We start from the raw sequence: 17,447 nt of genomic DNA, 5'->3' as shown, positions 1-17,447 counted from the left end.
AGAAATTAGATTATCTTTTACTTCATTATTTGACATTTAGACGTACCTATTTTCATCGGATATCATTTTAATATCTGTTGTATTAGGATTTAACGAACTTCAATAATTATTAAGCAATAATAAAACAAAACATTTAAATAGGTTAAGATAACAATTGTGAAATATGGTGTTGATAAACTTTTATATTTTAGCTAGCATAACGCATAAGTAATCTAGTAATCAAAACATAGTAGTAAGAAATGTAAATAAAAATTGTTATTAATCGGGTTAAAATAATAATTACGTAAGCTAAAGTGTATGAATTGTAAATTTAGTATATAAGAGATATGGTTAAGGCAGCAAGCCAGCAAAGGGGTCAGTGGTGGTGATCGTATGACTTGGTTATCATCAGGCGCCGCGAGTTTTACGTAAAGTACCTATTTTACAATATTTACCTTGTTCATATTTTATTGTGTATGTTCGAGTGATCGAAGAAGTTCAAACATCGAAACAGGTAAGAAAATTGTTTTTTTTTTACAAATTTTTTTTTTATTCAATTTTTAATTTACATATTATACATAATTTTTTATTTATCATAGAATTACAACAAAAATGGATGCCTGGAATGTGATTTGTCGTACCATACTACTATTGCTGCTAACTAATCATATTATTTCCAGTGAAAATCAAGATGCTGCATTTTATAACCTCACTCTTACCACCAATAGTCCAGGATTACAGTACGAAATAATAGGAGAAGGTAAATTATGTAAAAGTAGTTGGACCATCAATACATTTATAGATTTAAAATATCTAATAAATAGCCTTATCGATGTAAATAACATGTTAAAATCAATCAACTCATTTGCAATTAATAACACCTACCAAATAACTCTAAATCAGTTGGAGAAGCGTGTAAAAAAAATTAACACAGATACACAGACTATTAGACAAATGGCTAGGCATAGTAAAAAGGTTAGGCGATCATTTGAATCTGGGGGTTCGGCATTACAGTGGATGTTCGGCATTGCCGACGCTGATGATGTAAGAAGGTATGATAGTTCGATTAACAAATTAGAGAGAATGATCAAAAAGATATGATACACATAGTTGAAGACCAAGTTTCTATTTTAAGAAGCACAATAACAAATTTTAATGAAACCATAACAACATTTAATGACAATAAATTATTATTTGATAAAAATATGAAAAAAATTGAAAAAACTATTAACACCATAGATATTCAATTAGCAGACGAAAATAAACAAATTATTATTTTAAAATTAATATCCCTGATTGAAAATAATATTAATGAATTAGATATATTTGTAACGAGGTTACAAAGAATAATTTCAAACGTTCAAATGAATAAATTAGATGTTTTCATAATTACACCAGATCAGTTTTTGTCAGAAATAAAACGAATGGAAAATATCCTACCGGAAAATTTAAAATTCCCTGTAAAATTTAATGAAGATAATATACAAGAAATATACAAAATATTACTCATAGACCTTCACCCAATGAACGATAGATTAATATTTTCAATAAAAATTCCATTATGTACCATCGACATTTTCAAATTATATTATATTCTACCGATATACGTTCCAATCAATGAATTAGGACAATTTATACATATAACTGAAAATCCAATGTACTTAATAACAGACGATTTGGTGACAAAATATTTTATTTGGTCAAATATTAATAACTGTGTAAAAGTTGCTAATACTTTTGTTTGTGGTTTTAATGAAATCATACACAATAGTGTTACTGATCCTACTTGTGTAACAGAAATATTAAAAAATTCTATAGCCAAACCTACCCAATGTGATACTTATATCACTGAATTAAAAAAGAGTTATGGTACCCATCATTTTTCAAAAATAATTGGTACTTTGTATGTGAAAAGCCTACTATAATCACGATAATTTGTTATAAACGATCTTTTATTCGTAGGCTAACATTAAAAAGTTCTGGTAAATTATTCCTGAAAGCTGGTTGTCTTGCTCAAACGGCTATGGGCGTTATAATAACAGAACAAATATTAGAATCGTCATTTGTAACACAGCCTTTACAGTTAAGCCTTTTAAAAGATTCGTGCTGTAATATTGCAGTTAATCGACTATATTCGAAACCCATTCATTTAGATGAAATTAAAAATTAAAAATTTGATAAAGAGTCTTTCGATAAAATAAACGCAAAATTAGATCAACAAGAAAAATTATTAAATTCACTTACATTAGAAAAAACCTATGAATTTGTATATACAAATAAATATTTGATTACGATAATAGCTGTTATATTATTATACTTAAGTATACAATTTTGTATAAAAAAAAAAAAAACTTTAGAAAATATAAATTTAGGTTATTATCCGAAGTTCACGGATCAAACATAATAATACACTTTAAAAATAAAATTATATTTTATGTAAATTTAAATTTATTCGCACTATGTATAATAGTATAGTTTTATATATTTTTTAAAAATACATATTATATTCTATACATATTTTATTTTTAAGTGTATATCTGTATATCTGTTAAATATAAGTTTTAGAAATTTAAATTATGATTTTTGTGAATTAATAATTAGTTAATATTGTTATGGGCTATGAGATATCTATAAGATATCTACGAGATATCACGGCTAAGTTAGTATGACCATGCCTCGTGTCAAGGGTAATGCGGATGCTACTATGACCATGACACGTGTCGGGATAGTAAGCGCACCAATAATTACAGTGCACTAATGATGCATTTGAGATGTTATTGCACATTCTCAAATTTGTGTCCGAATTTGCAACAACAACAACAAGGACACCTGGTTTCGCCCAGAAGGCGACCACACGACGTAAACAAGAGACGCACCACAATATATAAGGGAGCCCGAAGGGCGAAGACCAGCAACGGCAGATGTACCAAAGCTATTAACAACTGAGCACTTTCACGTCACTCAGCCACTTATTTATTTGTTACATGTATTTTGTTTATATGCAATAAAACATATTACGTTATTAAGTTTAACTTTCATTCAAATTAACCATTTGGATTCAAATCTGATACTGGCACGCAACAATATATTATACTTTTTAATACCTCTATTATTTATACGATTAATAATTAGGTTTGTAATTGTATATTTGTATAGTAATATTCAATTGATTATAATTTAATAATTTGTAGTAATTATATGATTTTAGGTACCTAAAGGTACTAATATATCATATACCTATTTATTATTATTTATACATATATATTATAACGTAAAAAATAAAGTGTTAAAACATTTAAATTTTGTTTTTTCCTTACATAATTATTCCGATATTATAAAAATTATTTTAATTATTGTTTTGTCATGTTTTTATCATTTTAAAATGATAGAAATCAAAAATGACAATTACTATTATAATATCTATAATATATAGGTAAATCTATCTATATCTATATCTATATCTACCAACTAATATTACGTCTTTTGTGTTTGATTATGTTTGCTTATTGTACATGTATCAAAATATGTTTGTACATATTGTGCATAAGAGTCAAATATTTTATAATATTTCAGATTTTGATTGAATCTACGTATTTAAAATTATTTTTTTTAACAAATTTATTATTTACCTATATATTATCTATCTTATACCTATTACGACTTACGAGAAGAATAATTAAATTATAGGAAAATATAAAACAATATTCATCATTGATATTCCTGTTTAACATTTTTTCAATTATTAATAATAGGTGAAATTTGTACTGATTAACATTTTTTTATTAAAAATGAGAAAAAATGTATTGAAAATATTATTTATTATTTAATTATTTAATAATTTAATAAAAAATAAATTTATATTGGTGTCAACTAGTTTTGTCATATTTTGAATTGGCTTCAATTCGTTTGTTTATTTTTATTAAATTTAATAAATAATTAATAATCTGTAATAGACGTACCTACTAATTAAAAATATATACAGTGTTTGACTGATTTATGTAAATAATTAATATAATTAGAGATTTAAATCACTTATTATTTAGACTATAGTTATCGAATTATATCGTAAGTACATTGATTACGTTTGTTACTTTATTCAACAGGCTATTATTATTTATTCATATGTAACCGTGCAGATTGTAGGTACCTATTACCTAAGGTTGTTTTTTGTTATATCGTTTTAAATTTAATAATTTTTTTTCATAATGTGGTTCAGCGTTAAAAAAATTAACAAATCTCAAATTTTATTCAAGTTTAAAAAAATAATTATTCAAATCGTACTTTTATTGTACAAATTATAATAATGATGACGTGAGATATATAATACCAACCACTAAGCGGCGTGCAAAATAATAGTACACGAAATATAAAATTCGATATCGGTATCGATATATTATATTATTCGGTCACCAACATTATTGTTATCGTAACAATAATTACAATAACAACAATTATTTATAAACTGCGATATAAAAACCAGTTTAGACCTATGGTGCGGTACGGCTGCAGTCGCGCGCGGGGTGGTAATATGAACATTGTTTCGAACGCTGCCGCTATACTTAGCAGAGCAGCACATGACGGCCGTAATTACAATTTTTTTACTATAAAACATACCAATAATACGGCTTACTGAATGGTTTTAGAGCAAAATACCTTAATTAAAAGTTGTAGAGGAGAGTTATATTGGGTGACGTATAAGATTCGATTTTTGATATTTCATTCTCAAAATTGATAAAATCATTTTGCGTTTTCTGTTTTTTTCATTTTTTTACTTGCGAATAATTGGTATAAAAATTTAAAATATCAAAAATCGAATTTTATACGTCACCCGATATAACTCTCCTCTACAACTTTTAATTAAGGTATTTTGCTCTAAAACCATTCAGTAAGCCGTATTATTGGAACAAAATAATTGGCATGTTTTTGTACAGTATTTTTGCCGGTACGACGGCCCCTTAATATGTGTTATTGTATACTTATTTACATCGAAAATCTGCTGCAGTACCTATAGATGTACAATAGCAGTATTGTTCACTATCAAGGGAGAATCGGTCCCTTTTCATAAAATGTAATGGTGCGCTTAGAAAACGTGTTTTGGTGGCCTAACCTCAGCTTAACTGAGTATACTCCGATTGAACGATTTATACATATAATATGATACAAATGCGTTCGTTCCCCATAATACATATTATTATAGTTTTATACGTATTTACTTTGCCCGTAATAAAGAGTCGTAGAGCAGCAATATAGTTAGTAAAATATTTTTATTTTACTCGATAGATAACCAAAAAAATGATATTTTACATTTACTCTGAAATATATGTATCAATTAGTATTATAATTTTCACGAATAAAAACATGCAATATAATTTGGATAACCAAATATCACATTTAAATAATGTTTCATTAAAAGTTGACTTTTGACAATAATAATTATATCAATCACTAATCAAATAATTGTTTGAATATTTAAATATTTAATATTTACAATTTCAGGAATACTTCTATCAATCACTGTTTAGGACGAATGAACAAACAAAAATGAGATTATCTTTTACTTCATTATTAGACATTTAGACGTACGTATTTTCATGGGATATTATTTTAATATCTGTTGTATTAGGATTTAACGAACTTCAATAATTATTAAGCAATAATAAAACAAAACATTTAAATAGGTTAAGATAACAATTGTGAAATATGGTGTTGATAAACTTTTATATTTTAGCTAGCATAACGCATAAGTAATCTAGTAATCAAAACATAGTAGTAAGAAATGTAAATAAAAATTGTTATTAATCGGGTTAAAATAATAATTACGTAAGCTAAAGTGTATGAATTGTAAATTTAGTATATAAGAGATATGGTTAAGGCAGCAAGCCAGCAAAGGGGTCAGTGGTGGTGATCGTGTGACTCGATCACCACCGGACGTCGTGTTCAAATAAAGTACTTTGCGTTATTTTGTGTTTAACTTTATTTTGGTATACGTCCGAGTAATCGGAGTATACGACATATCGTTTTTCATAAATTACAAACATTTATGCATAAAATGTAAGTAGGTATAAATAATATAATCTTTTAATAATTGGAGATAAATTTGATATATTATTTACACTGCAGTGTTTTCGTGCGCGGATAATAATTAGGTAGGTATTATAATTACATTATGTTCAATGCATAAAATCATATCATCGTAACTTAGATTCAATCATTATATATTAATTTAAAATAATGGCTGCAGATGAGAATATACAGTAATATATTTGTATAATATGATTCAAATGTATAGATCGTTTTTCTGCGTATTCGTGTCTCCCTTTGACATCAATCACTGCAGATGTCCGTGGACCGTGATAGTTCGTTCCTCACAATACATTATATTGTATTATACACGTATTTGCCCTTTATATGATCTCAATATATACGGCTTATAAAATATTTTTACACTATATAATAAACAAAAGTAATTTAACGATGCTTGCGGCAGCACATTTTTTTTTAATTCTATAATTGATATTTCTAGTCGGTAAAAAAAAAACAGTTTTTAACTTTCTGCTGTAAAAAAATTGTGACACTTTCGATTGTCCAATTTGATTTCTATTAAAATATAATACATAGCAATTAAAATTTCTGTTAAAAAAATGAATATGTTGTTTAATCGTATTTTTATTATTTGACATAATACGTGAGTGCGTTCATCAAATCATTTATATACTTTAGCTCTTGGCATAATTATATTTGTACACGTTCATGTTAGCTTCCCCTGGTATATATTGATTTACACGCGGTTTGTGGACGCCGGGCAAAGTGTATAGCACACATACACAGATAATATTAATGTACTTTGCACACAATAACAAGCCTTATCATAATTGACATAATTAAGTACCTACCCATACCTACTACATATTCTATAGAATATAACCGACTAGAACACATGAAAAATTTTGTTTTACGGATAAGAAAATGCAATAAGCTAAATATATTAACATGCTAATTTGAAGTAATTTCAAACTGGACATTATTTTACGATGATAATACCTATTATGTTTCTATGGACGTTAGTAATAACATAATACATTATAAAATTATATGGATATATTTATTGGCTGTAAATAATTTAAGTGAACAGTACTGTCGTATATTGTAGACAGTCGTCCAAAATTATTACTTAATATGTATAAAAGAATATTTTTAAATAAAACACGGGAGAGGCCGGTGAAGCAAAATGTGCTGAGGCAACAAGAAAATTTCGTATATAAGACCGCCGTACGCACGGGCAGGGGGGTCCCGCTGTCGCTGAGTGAGTCGGCGAGAGTGTAGGTACGAGTGTACGACGATCGTACGTGTGAAGTGGCGGTTAAAGTACGGGCTAAACGAATAGTATTTTTGACTTTTTATTTTGTGTTTAATTTAAAGTTTAATAAAAAATTGTTTCCGACCAGAACAACCCGAGTTGGATATCATTTAAGTCTTTCTTGCGTTCCTACCTTTATATAGGAAACAGTGCCGGGATATACGTACCACGGGTATATGTAATCTTCGAGTCGTTTCCACTATAAAGGAGCGTAGAATCGACAAGCGCACACCATCGTACCTAACTAGTTAACAGTGCCATTCTAATTTATTTTAGAGAGTGTCATTAACTAAAGAGTACGAAGGTAAGGCGTAGTTGATTTACCGCAAACCCATCGTACCTCACAAGTTAACAGTGCCATTCTAATTTATTTTAGAGAGTGTCATTAACTAGCGAATACGAGGGTAAGACGTACTTAGTTGGTTATACCGTGTATACTGAAATACGGGTATACCACAAAGTGGCGCCCAACGGGGTTTTTATCCACAGTTGGAGACATTTTTTTTTTGTGCGTGTGCCCTGGTACCTCAACCTTAGCACGTTTATTTTTTCGAAGTGTATATGTACGAGAAGTACAATAATTTTACGTGTGGTCTGGATTCACACCCAATTTTTTTTTGGTACAAGTGAAGTACGACAATTGTGTACGTTTCGGTAGAAACCCAGAACGCGATTTTGTGTGTTTGTACACCGTGTGGGTAACAAATACACGCTCGATTTTTGTCTTGCCGACAAGACAACGCTTGTGCCACGTGAGTACAATTTTGCGAACCGTCTACAGTCAATACGACGTATACGTCAAGATGAACGACATCGAAAAATTCGATCAAAAAAAAAAAGATACAGAAATTACAAAATGCAATAAAAAGGGTAAAAGGAAACATAAAAAGAATTGAAAACGGGATCAATTCTGAAAACAGACACCAACAGAGAAGACAGAAAAAGAATAAAAAAAAAAAATTGATGAAAAAATCCGAGAGGGTTTCGAAAACCTTGTAAAATTCATCGAGTCCCTAGAATAGTATCTTTGATATAAAAAAAAAAAAAAAATAAAACTACATAACAAATAGCCATAAAATGTTAAATACAATAATATAAATCGTATTATTATCTTTTCCTCCTCTCAAAGCACAAGTCTAATGTAACTTGAGTTCATAATATGTAAATTTTTTTTTAATAATAAGTAATTTAGTATAATCTTAGCAAAACCACTAACCTAGAAATAAGACATTAGTTTAAAAAAAAAATACAAAAAACTGAAATAGCATAGTATGATATCATATATAAAAAAATTAATAAAAAAAAAACAACCCTGTAAGTAGGTATATTAATAAAATGTAATATATAAAATCTAAAATCTACATAAAAATATGTAGCTACATCATGCCAATTTTTAATTAATTCTATATAACTAAAGTATATAATATACAATAATATAATTTAAGATAGAATATACTAATATATACACAACAATACAACAATATATCTGTATCAAATTAACGTATAAATATGTATAATTAACGCAATACATAAAACGTACCAAAAGCATAATTAATGTCGCAAAAAATATATATATATATATAAAAAAAAAGAATGTATTCTCAACATCGACAACTATTTACGAGCCAACGAAACACAAAACCATCAGAGACAAGGGAAAAACTTAATATTTTTTTTCAAAGTAGACAATCAGCATTAAACCAATAATATTACAAATGAACAACAAACTAATTTTACATATGAAGAAGAAAAAAACAGCACACGAATATAAAATTGAAGATCCCATGTATATCAATAAGATTACAAATGATAAAATAAAGAAAAACAAAATAAATACGAATAAATATAAATAATTTATGACGGGAAGCAGAATAACATGTTCACTGCCACCGCAGAACCGTGATCGTCAATCGTCACTAGTACTTTTATAGAAATATCCTTATAAATAATTCGGCCATAAGGACACGACTTCAATAGTTATCATGGCCATTCAAAAACAACAGAACATACAGAAGACAAGTTATCTATAAAGAAATAAAAACAATAATTTATTGCTTTTTGTCAGAATAAAAATATTAAGTCTTAAACCAAGAAAATTCTCTAAGAAGCCAATTGCCACCACAGAGAAGGACCAATCAACAAGACAGTTATAACATATAGGCACGTATTAAATATAAGATCGATGACTCAGGTGGACAAAAATACAGAGTTGTAGTTGATTTCCGGAAATTAAACAACCTTACTGTGGGAGATACTTTCCCAATGCCAGATGTCAATGCCAGGATCAATTGGGAAATGCAAAATATTTCTCTTGTTTGGAAATGGCAAGTGGTTTCCACCAAATTCCAATGCGACCAGAAGGTTCAGGTTTTTTCGACATACAAAAAACAGGTTTTAGCACCGAAAAGGGCCATTTTGAATTCAACAGGATGTGTTTTGGACTAAAAGGAGCTCCGGAAACTTTTCAAAGACTTATGAACCAAGTACTAATTGGTCTCAACGGTGTGAAATCTTTTGTTTACCTGGATGATGTAATCATTATTGGAACATCTATTAAAGATCACGAAAATAACTTACGAGACGTATTTAAAAGATTCCGTAAATATCATTTGCAACTTCAACCACTGAAATGTCAATTCTTAAGTAAAGAAGTAAGTTATCTTGGTCACTTGATAACTGATGAAGGCATAAAACCAGATCCAAAAAAAAATATCGTGTGTATACGACACAGTCAAGTACAAAACAATTCGTAACGGCTGTTGCGTGCCAGTATCAGATTTGAATCCAAATAGTTAATTTGAATGAAAGTTAAACTTAATAACGTAATATGTTTTATTGCATACAAACAAAATACATGTAACAAATTAAATAAGTGGCTGAGTGACGTGAAAGTGCTCTGTTGTTGATAGCTTTGGTACATCTGCCGTTGCTGGTCTTCGGGCTCCCTTATATATTGTGGTGCGTCTCTTGTTTACGACGTGTTGTCGTCTTCTAGGCGAAACCAGGTGTCCTTGTTGTTGTTGTTGCAAATTCGGACACGAATTTGAGAATGTGCAATAACATCTCAAATGCATCATTATAAATGTAATTATTGGTGCGCTTACTATCCCGACACGTGTCATGGTCATAGTAGCATCCGCATTACCCTTGACATGAGGCATGGTCATACTAACTTAGCCTTGTAGTCTCGTAGATATCTTATAGATATCTCGTAGCCCATAACACCTCCCCACAAAAAAAAAGGTTTATGTCTGCAAGACAGAAATCTTTACAATTTTCTTAAATGCACTCAGTTACACTTACAAATTCAGTTTACATTGGTAACTTAATAATAATATTAGTTATATCAAATTTTAAATAAATCAAGAATACAATATAAAGTATGTTAGTACAGTATATATTATTAATATATATATTTAAATATTTGAATCTCCTTCACCTTGAATAATACAATTAAAATAATAAAATAAATTTGTGAATAATTAATTAACATTACACACGAACGTTACGTTCTACCCATATACCAAATTAAATAACTGAATAACTGAATCTACACATAGGTATAAAATTAATATTAATATTTTAAAATGCTTTATTAAGTTTTCATATCGTTGTTTTTTTTATGTTAAAATGATTAAATATATTATATTTGGTATATTATTCTACATCCATTCTCATAGATCATGAAATTGTTTTAGTATAGTTACTTTCTCTTCTTCCGTATACTCTACGTTTTTGCGGTTTTAGTTTATGCAAACTATAATTCTGATTTTAGTCTTACGAAATATGTATCGTAACATTGACCTTACTTTTTTACATTCTAACTCGTCATTCATACCTAATTTATTCATTACTATTTATTTAATTATTTTTAATTTCACAAACCTTTCTTAAATTTATTCATTAATACTATAATCTTATATTTATTAATTATTTGCTTTATCATTATAATACTGTTTTACATTATTTTTATGTATGGTAATGCTCGTCGGCCACGTTGTATAACTATATTTCCATCTCCTATTACTTCAATTACTATGACTAGTATTAACTTTATTTATTTTTAACAGTTTGCAAACTTCCGTAAATGTTTTGCTAAGGAAATCCGTTCCCTGATCTGTCAATATCGTTCCCGGTATTCCATGTACACGCACGAAATGTATAACAAAAGCTTCCGCGACCGTGTTTGCCTGATGATTAGGTATTGGTACTCCTAGCGTGTATTTAGATAAGTCATCTTGCATTGTTAAAATATAATTATTACTAGACAAGGTCGTTGGTAATGGACCTACAATATCTAAAAATATTTTTTCAAATGGTTTTGAACTTGTTGATGTAATAGCCATTGGTTGCTTTACATGCCGATTTAAAATTTTATTTACTTGACACGATGTACAATTTTTTACGTGCCTTTTAACATCATCTTTCATACCCTTCCATCTAAATTGCTTCTGTATGCGTTTAATAGTTTTATTAACACCTAAATGACCTCCTAGTTTAGAATCGTGAAACTGCTTTAATATTATAATACTGTTTTTTTAATGCTTCTAAAAGTGTACCTATAGTTTCTTTTACATTACCTTCGAATAAAACCATATTTCTAAAATTTTTATTAACCTATTCATAATTATATTCTACTCTATTATTTATTTATTACTAACTTATCGTAAAGTCCTGTACTGTTGTTTTCACTTTATTACAGGTGTTCTATATTTGATCAACCTCCTTGGTATATATTATCTGATTGAAAATTACTGATATGATTATTCGTGTTATAATTTCTTGTATTATTTGTACGTTGAAAATTATTATTATTTAGTCGTGAAAAATTACAATTATCTCTATTATTAGAAAAATCGTTCCTGTACCTATAATTATCTCTTTCTGAATTATATTCTATTTCTTCTGCTTTTGCCAATTGCTTAGCTACCTCTAATGTCTTAGGATTTCGTGCTTTTACAATTGTTCTTATAGGACTTATTAATCCTTTTATAAAAATATTTAGTGTTTGTTCTCTTAAAGTTTCGTGAATTACTTTTGCTTCTGATTCCTCTTTATTAAGTGTACAAGCATTACATAACTTATAATACAATTTTTCTACTCTATGGCAATAATCATTGACGTTTTCATCATAACACATTTTAATGGAATTTAATTGTATTTGTAAACTTGAAGCGGTTGTCGTATCTTCAAAAGCATCCGATAAATAATTCTTAATGTATACCCATTTAGTAACATTTTTATATTTTATCATTTCTAATGCTCTACCGGATAACCTAGTTGTTATATATTTAACTAAAGTCGGTGCGCATTTTTCTTCAACTAAATTTACTGCCATATCACATGCATTCATGAACGGATAGATATCGTCTTCTCCCGTACACATAGGTATAAGCTTAAATGCTTCCTCTAATTTTATGGTAACCATTTTCTTTACACGCGGTTTTCTCCCGAACGTTAACTCAATATGTTCAAAATCGTCCGTAACCTTGCTACGTGTAACCTTTTTATTGTCTAAACTTAAACTTCTCTCTAAGCTGTGTTTTATTTTCGCGCTCTGGCGTTCACTTTGGTTTCTAAATAAACTAGGGCGTTCTTTCGGGCTTTCACTAGGGCTAGGGCTTCTACTAGGGCTTCCCAAATCAATCAACTGTTGGGTTTTATTTAATACTTCTAAACTCAAATCTGGAGTTTCTAAAGACGTCTTATTCGATGGATTAGCTACTTCCAAAGGAGATGTACCTGTGTTCTCCATAAATTGCTTTCACACTCATTTGATACGTTTTACAAACAACTATAATAATATAACTCAATAATAATCTCAATAATATATGCCCTTTAATAATTCTCAATAATTCAACAATATGCCCTCAATAATAATTCTCAATAATAATCTCAATAATTCAACAATATGCCCTCAAAATAATATAATAATTCAATAATAACTCAAATAACTCAATATGCCCTCAATAATAATATAATAACTCAATATTTCTCAATAATAATTCAAATAAATCAATTGCCCTTTAATAATCAAAAAAAAAAAAATTCCTAAATAGTTTTTTTACGACCTACTTAAATATATTCAGTTACTTAAATGATATTTCTTAGGTTTTATATTTTTGAACATATATCCGTGTAATAATTTAATTAACTATTCACTCACAATAATGCGACGTTCGTTGATGTTGTCATCCTGTCTGATACTTTCTGCAACGTTGAATTGAATGGTCTTCTCTTCTGAAGTTATCAACGAGGTAGACTGCGCAATCTTCCTTGTTGATGGTAGCCTTTGACGGTTTGCCTCCTTGAAAAGTGAATCCTACCGACTGCGCCAAATTGTTGCGTGCCAGTATCAGATTTGAATCCAAATAGTTAATTTGAATGAAAGTTAAACTTAATAACGTAATATGTTTTATTGCATACAAACAAAATACATGTAACAAATTAAATAAGTGGCTGAGTGACGTGAAAGTGCTCTGTTGTTGATAGCTTTGGTACATCTGCCGTTGCTGGTCTTCGGGCTCCCTTATATATTGTGGTGCGTCTCTTGTTTACGACGTGTTGTCGTCTTCTGGGCGAAACCAGGTGTCCTTGTTGTTGTTGTTGCAAATTCGGACACGAATTTGAGAATGTGCAATAACATCTCAAATGCATCATTATAAATGTAATTATTGGTGCGCTTACTATCCCGACACGTGTCATGGTCATAGTAGCATCCGCATTACCCTTGACATGAGGCATGGTCATACTAACTTAGCCTTGTAGTCTCGTAGATATCTTATAGATATCTCGTAGCCCATAACACGGCACAACAATTATGATACTCAAAATAAAAGAAGGGGGTTTGAACATAAAATTCATCGATAGCCATAATTTTATACATTCCAAACTATCTGACTTCCCAAAAAAGTTTCGACTTATAGAAGCAAAAAAGGATACTTTCCACATTTTTTCAATACTCCATAAAATCAAAGTTATATAGGACCTTTACAAATCGTAACAAATCGTATTACGGTTATAAATCTATGAAAACGAAACAAAGAACAGCTTTTATAAATTAATAATAAGATTAAAAAAATATTCGGAATCAAATTGGTATGGTTTTATCGAATGCAAAATATTATCACTGACCAAATTACATCATCCCGTACTTCCAAAAAAATCTAAAAAAATAGTATTCACACTTTGTAATCAATGTCATCTAGGTAAAATTAGATAGTGTACACACTGTTGTATTAGGATTTAATGAATTTCAATAATTAAGCTAAAAAATAAAATTTAAATAGGTTAAGATAACAATTGTGAAATATAGTGTTGTTAATTTTTTATATTTTAGTTAGCATAGTAATCAAAACATAGTAGTAAGAAATGTAAATAAAATTAGTTATTAATTGGGTTAAAATAATAATTACGTAAGTTAAGGTGTATGAAATGTAAATTAGTATAATAAGAGAAAGATGTAACAATCGATAATTACTCAATTGTAAATTTAGTATATAAGAGATATGGTTAAGGCAGAAAAGGGGTCATTGGTAGTGATCGTGTGACTCGATTACCACTGGACGTCGCGTTCAAATAAAGTACTTTTCGTTATTTTGTGTTTTACTTTATTTTGGTATACGTCCGATAGTAATCGGAGTATACGACAACACAACGCTGATCAGAAGTCACTCATAGGAACTTGGACCACAGACGAAGTATAAAAAGCTTTAGAGAAAGGTTATAAAATCATAAAAATTTATGAAGTGTAACAATTTAAAAAAAATTTAATACATTGTTTAAATAATACATAAAACGATTTTTTAAATTAAGCTAGAAACTAGCCTTGGAAAAATGACTATCAAACAGTTAATGATTATATATTAGTAGTAAAAAAATGCAGTGGGAATCGATTTGGATATAGAAAATATAAAAGAAAATCTTTGTGTAACGATTATTACATCATTATTTATATTTTATAAACATAATAATATGCACAATAAGTACTGTCGTATAAACTATCTATTATGTTACTCATTTTATTACTGTTTTTAATATAAATATATTTTTAGCGAATAAGTCATTTTTAAAGTAGGTCGGCGGTGCCTAGGAAACGAATGTGCTGAGACAACACCAAAATTGTTAATTATGTAAAGCCGCCAAAAACAGAGTGCGAGGAGTCTTGGTCAGTCCGTGTTAGTCGAGATATCTGACGAAACACATAAGGACGACATGAGTGTTTGTGTTTTAATAAATTGTGTTTCCGACCAATATTTACGTGTTTTGTTTGAGTAGCCACGCGATTCTGTCGTACCCTTCAAATCCGATCTGAAACCGGTTAATTTATGGTATTTTGTTAACTCACGATTCGGTAGAGGTATATCACACCGTAACGTGGGTTTACGACAGTACATATTATATAGTATAGGTACATAGTATATATAGTATATCATAAACCAAACATGTAAAATACAATATTATAATGCTGATTATACATTAAGCCTCTCCGGTGAGGTCTCATGTTTAATTATTGTAAAGCTACGGCTAAACACGAATATGTAAGAGACAGGCAATTTCCCGCGATGAACATCACGTGCACACGAATTCTGAGACTGTCCCACAGCTTGTACACGTTATTAGTAAGTAAGAATAAACTTTATATATTAATAGGTATTTGGATCAATCCGCATTTATTTGTATCCTAAGTACCATCTATGCTTCCGAGCTACGGTTAAATTATATTCATAAGAAACTAACTTCTTTTCTGAATATCCTATATTTAACTAGTCATCCCCGACAACGTTACTCAAGATTAAGAGCACTTGCTAAAATATGTCTGAATTCGTTTTGAGGAAAGTTTGAAAAAAGACCTAATTAAACAAAAACCGAGATAATATCAAAACCGGACAGATGGTATCAAGGTATTGTTGGACAATAAATTAGAAATTGTAAACATAGTGTTTTTGACGGATGATTGGATGATTTTGTCGAAGTGTCTTATAAAAAAATTAATTAATACGTCGGAAACGAACATAATACCAACATTTACATAGATGCGTTCACAACATCAAATGCAAGATTAAGATTGTATACCATGTTGGACAATCTCAGAGAAAGAGTCGTCTATTACGACACAGAAAAGGTATTTTATATTTTCGATGATGTCGAAGTAAAGACAGGGTGCAATGGTGCATGTTAGGTGAATGGACGGATGAATTAGGTCCAAGTGTACATATAATAGACTGGATGTCGACTGGTCCTAAAAGTATAGCACACACAGATAATGAAAACCGGACAAAAACAAAAATAAATGGATTTACACTTAGTTATGAAAATGTTCAAAAATTAAATGTGGACAGTATGAAAAAAATAATGAACGATGAAATAAGAGAGGTAGAACTGCAAATTCAACAAATAACCCGCGAAATTCTAAAACTCAGCAATTAACAACAACAACACAAAAGATTGAAAAATCAGGGTTCGGAGAACGATAAACTTACCAAAAGAGAAGAAGAGCAGAAATAAATATAAGAGTGTTGAATATAAAGATTCGAAAATTCTGTAAACAAAAAGTAACAAACCTACTTGAAATAGTCAAATTGAGAGATGAAAAAAGTAACATTTTAAACCAATACAATTATTTTAAATATATTGGTTTAAAATGTGATAGACGTTTAAGTGAACGTATCTTCAATTTGTATAGTCAACTAGTACTAGATGATTTAAAAAAAATGGAAATTGTTAATCATAATAGTTCTTTAGTATTTATTGACCCCTATAAAGTTAGTTTTATTATTATTATTCTTAGAAAAAACGTCACGTCGGATGCTACGAGTGGGGGAGAAACAGATGCCTCTGTCAATCGCAAGTCACAGAAGCAGGACAGACTTAACAAAATAAAAGTACTTTAGAACATGAAACCACAGAAGGTATTTGCAATCGAGGTAAGAGACGACAATGTGAATAGTACAAGGAAGACAATTTGGGCCGATATTGTTAAAAATACAGGTGCACCGAAAATTGCCAGACAGACGGTTATACAAAAAGGGGAAACAAAGATCATAAACATAGTGGCAGCAGATAATGTCACGTATGAGACACTCAAAAGTATCACCGAGGAGAGGGCAGA

General features: G+C 29.4%; 1 protein-coding gene and 1 pseudogene across 1 annotated transcript in view; one reads left to right on the top strand and one right to left on the bottom strand.

Annotated features, from left to right (window-relative positions):
* The window catches only part of LOC114128389 (uncharacterized), a 97,035-nt gene that overhangs the window by 15,252 nt on the left and 64,336 nt on the right, over positions 1 to 17,447 (bottom strand). The gene's annotated exons all lie outside the window — the stretch shown is intronic.
* Positions 919 to 2,301, top strand: LOC126552918 (uncharacterized; annotated as a pseudogene).

Source organism: Aphis gossypii, chromosome X, assembly GCF_020184175.1.
Source record: "Aphis gossypii isolate Hap1 chromosome X, ASM2018417v2, whole genome shotgun sequence".
NCBI lineage: Eukaryota > Metazoa > Arthropoda > Insecta > Hemiptera > Aphididae > Aphis > Aphis gossypii.
This window is presented reverse-complemented; position numbering and strand designations above follow the sequence as displayed.